Consider the following 4,640-nt stretch of genomic DNA (forward strand, 5'->3'; position numbering starts at 1 on the left):
ATTTATTTGAAAGCCAGAGTTAGAGAGAGAGAAAGAGAGAGAGAGAGAGAGAGAGAGAGAGGGAGAGAAGATGATGGAGGGATCTGGTTCATTCCCCAGATGGCCCCAATGGCCAAAGCTGGGCCTGGCTGAAGCAAGGAGCCTGGTGTTTCTTCCAGGTATTCCATATGAGTGGCAGGGGCCCAAATACTTCGGCCATCCTCTGCTGCTTTTCTCAGGTCACTATCATGGAGCTGGATCCAAAGTGGAGCAGCCAGGACTCAAACCGGAGTCCATATGGGATGCTGGCATCACAGGCGATGGCTTTACCCACTCAGCCACAATGCCAGCCCCTGCTTTTTTAAAAAGATTTATTTATTTACTTGAAAGTCAGAGTTACACAGAGAGAGGACAGAGAGAGAGAGAGAGAGAGAGGTCCTTTGTCCGATGGTTCACTCCCCAGTTGGCTGCAACGGCTGGAGCTGCGCTGATCTGAAGCCAGGAGCCAGAGATTCTTCCGGGTCTCCCACGTGGGTGCAGGGGCGCAGGGACTTGGGCCATCTTCCAATGCTTTCTCAGGCCATAACAGAGAGCTGGACTGGAAGAAGAGCAGCTGGCACTCATATGGGATGCTGGCACTTCAGGACAGGGCGTTAATCAGCTGTGCCACAGTGCCGGCCCTGAGCCCCTGCTTTTAAATTTGCAAAGCTACAACATATACCTAGATGGAGTTTATTATTAGCAGAGGAAAAATTGTGATTCACAAAAAATTGCTAAGTCACACAGGTCATGAGAGGAAGGACTGAGCTTTGAACTTAGCTATTTGACCTCAAATCTTCCATAATTCTGTTTCATATACTCACCAGTGTATATTAAATGAAGCTGGACCTTCCTTTCCCTCCTGGAAACCTGAAGTTATTTAGGAAAGAACCTATATTTTATAACTCTAAAGAAAATGTTTTAATGATTACCATTTTAGCATTTTAGAAGACAAGTAGAGGATATATTTTGGAAGAATTCTTTTGTGATATATTTGGTTAGCCATTCCTTTTATAAAAAGAGTGAAGATTATTTTTCTCTACTCTTGCTTCTGTCTACAGGCAAAGGAATGGGTAGGATGAATAATCCAAATTGTCCCAGGCACCTTGAACCATTTTTATGATTAGAAAGAGCAAAGATCCCAGCCAAAACCTTTTCTAGCATTTCTACAAGAAATTTATAGTCTTACCCAATAGTCCAATCAATAAAGTTGAGTAGGAGCCAGGAAATGAAGAATTTCTGTTTGCTGGAAACTTTTTGATTTGTTCTATTATCATAATTGATGACCTGGAATCAAGAACTTACTCAACCAGAATATCAAACATCTCATTCTCACATAGACAAATGCCTCTGGAAACCAATTAGGAAAATGTTGTTGATTCTCTCAGCTGTTCTCTTTCCTGGTAAATTCCTTTTCTTTTTTCCTGTTTATCTGCCTAACATAAATGCTACTCTGGAGACTTGTGCAGGGTTGGGGAAGGGAGAGGTTATCTGGAGAGCCTAATTCATAGTCTGCATGTCCAGAAATTTCCAGGTCATGGAGAGGACATTTATGAAATTTGTCTTTGAAAGAACCTTACTCCCTCCACACAGGTCATTCCTTGGATATCAGATCATCAACCATTTTTTTTTGGATTTGTCATTCTTAACACCTCCTTTAATCTGGAATTTCTTCAAGCACATCGGACTCACATCCACCTTGAAACTTTGCCCTTAGAGTAAACCCAACCAATAGTTGAATAAACCCAAGTTTCACTATGGCTGGTAGCATTTAACATGCAAGTCTCAAATCAAATACCCATAGAGGACTTTCTTGACATCTCTAGTCAAATTTCATCCCCAACCTTTTCCATCCTATCACCCTGCATTATTCTTTTTCCTTACAGAAATGATCATTCACAGAAAGTGTCTTAATTACTTATTCATTTACAATCTCCACTTGAATAGAAGTCCCATAAGGGCAGAGACACTGACTAACTTATTTATGCCATATCTCCACTTCCTATATTAGTGTGTGGCATATAGTAGAAACTTAATGAATAACTGTGGAAGTAAATAAGGGAAGACAATATCATGAATTTGCTTCTATTGTGTTTTACACATATTCTGTCTTGCTGTGAAATTTATTTCATTGCTCATTTTATGTATTGATGACTTCTTTCACAATTAGTTGTTCAAAAAATAACCTATGTATCCTATACCTTTTATATCTTTAAATCATGAATATAAAACTGATTGATTAATGCTTAAAAGCAGAAAAAAATGGTAACCATGCAATTGACACCAAAACAACTATCATAAAAGATAAAGCAGGTAAATAGGTAAACATTTGGAGTTCCTCAGCTACTGAAAGAATAGCTTAATTTTTCTATTTGCTTTAGGTTTTACTTTTGTTTGAGAGAACCCAGTGAGGAAATATGCAAACAGATGTTGATCGGACTAGATGTCCTAAGATTTTTACCTTGAAACTCTATTCCAAATGTGTTGATAATTGGAGGTGGGGATTTCAGATATAATTGTACTAGGAAGGTGGAGCACTCATGATGGGATTAGCAGGGTTTTTTTTTTTTTTCACTTTTTTTTAACTTTTATTTAATGAATATAAATCTCCAAAGTACAGAATATGGATTACAATGGCTTCCCCCCATAACCTCCCTCCAACCCGCAACCCTCCCCTTATCCACTCCCTCTCCCCTTCCATTCACATCAAGATTCATTTTTGATTCTCTTTATATACAGAAGATCAGTTTAGCATACATTAAGTAAAGATTTCAACAGTTTGCTCCCACACAGAAACATAAAGTAAAAAATACTGTTTGAGTACTAGTTATAAGAAGAGGAATGAAAGAACTTGCTTCCTCTCTCTCTATGCTCTCTGCCATGCTGGCACACAAGGAAAACTTGGCCATCTGCAACCCAGAAATTCAAACTGGACAATACTGGAAACTGATCTGAGATTTCCAAGCTCCAGAGCTAAGACAAACACATATTGATGGTTTAAGTTACCAGTCTATTGCTATGGCAGCCTGAACTGTCTAAGATGGAGGGTAAATTATGAGTGTAAAACACATCAGAAAATAAGGTGGGATAAGATATTGCAAACGGTGAGGAAGATGGAGAAAGAGCAAAATAATTTCTAAGTCTGAGACACTGGAGAACGGTGATGTCTTTGATATAAAAAAGATTGAAATACTGTCTTTTGCAACAAACTGGATGAAACTGGAGACCACTATGCTTAGTGATATTAGCCAGATCCTAAAAGACTTACATCATGTTTTCTCTGATTGATTGTAACTAATGTAGAGAGTACAAAATAAAAAAAACCTTAATGTATATCAAGCCTAACCTGTTATCTTATGATCTGACTGTTGTCTATAACCATTGTCTGTATCCCTACAGAACAGTGGTCTATCTACCATTTACTTGTAGAGCTCTTTATTTAGAGGAACACTGAGCCTGTGATTATAAAGTAATTGAAAATAGATTTTTATAAAAAAATTAAAATATAAAAAATAAAAGAAAGGAGAAAGGAATGAGGGAAGAAAATGTCAATGTATTCTTGGAATATCTACAAAATTCATGAAATTTATTCTCTATATATTAATAAATAAAATTGTAACAATAAAAAAGGAAATAGGAAAACAGCTCATTGTAGGTGTGGGGCTGAATTTAGGTTTAGAAACACTAAGCTAAAATTGGTGACAAATATGCAAACAGAGATGTGCAACAGGAAAGGAAAAGTTACTCTGAAAATAGAGATTAACAAATTCATTCTAGGAGAGGACCTTCATCACAACAGTCAACACTTCTTAGGACAATTGGGCCCCATATCGTAGTGCCTGTGTTCAAGTTCTGGCTCCACTTCAATTCCATTTTCCTACTAATGCTCATCCTGGGAGGCAGCAGGTAACAGCTCAAGTACTTGAGTTTCTGCTACCCACACAGGAAACTGGGATGGAGTTCTAGGCTCCTGGGTTCAGCCTGGCCCAATCCTGGCTGATATAGGTATTTGGGAAGTAAACCAAGTATGTGAAAAAGACCTCCACCTGTTTCTCTCCCCTGCTCACCAACTCTGTTTTTAAAAATATTTTTATCAAAATAAACAGCTTTTTATAAAGATTAATTCATTCATTTGAAAGGCAGAGTTACAGAGATGGAGGAGTGACAGAAAAACAGAGAGAAAGAGAGAGAGAGAGAGAGAATCTATCTGGTGGCTCATCCCCAAATGACCATAATGGCCAAGGCTGGTCTAGACCAAAACCAGGATACAAGAACTCCATCTTGATCCCCCATGTTGATGGCAGGAGCCCAAGCACTTGGGCCATTTCTGTTGCTTTCCAAGGCATATTAACAGTAACTAATTAGCAATTGAGCTACTGGGACTCAAACCAGTGCTCATGGGTGCAGCCAGCACTGTAGGTTCTGGCTTAAATCACTGTACCACAAGGATGATTCCAAATAAACTTCACTTTTAATTCCATTTTCTATGAACTTTGCAATTTCCCCCTCATATTAAATACTTTTCTTCTTTGTAGGTTGTTTATATATATATATATATATATATATATGTATATATATATATATTTAAATTTTTATTCGTATAAAGAGAGCAGATTTCATGC

The sequence above is a fragment of the Oryctolagus cuniculus genome, chromosome 10 (assembly GCF_964237555.1).
Source record: "Oryctolagus cuniculus chromosome 10, mOryCun1.1, whole genome shotgun sequence".
Classification (NCBI taxonomy): Eukaryota; Metazoa; Chordata; class Mammalia; order Lagomorpha; family Leporidae; genus Oryctolagus; species Oryctolagus cuniculus.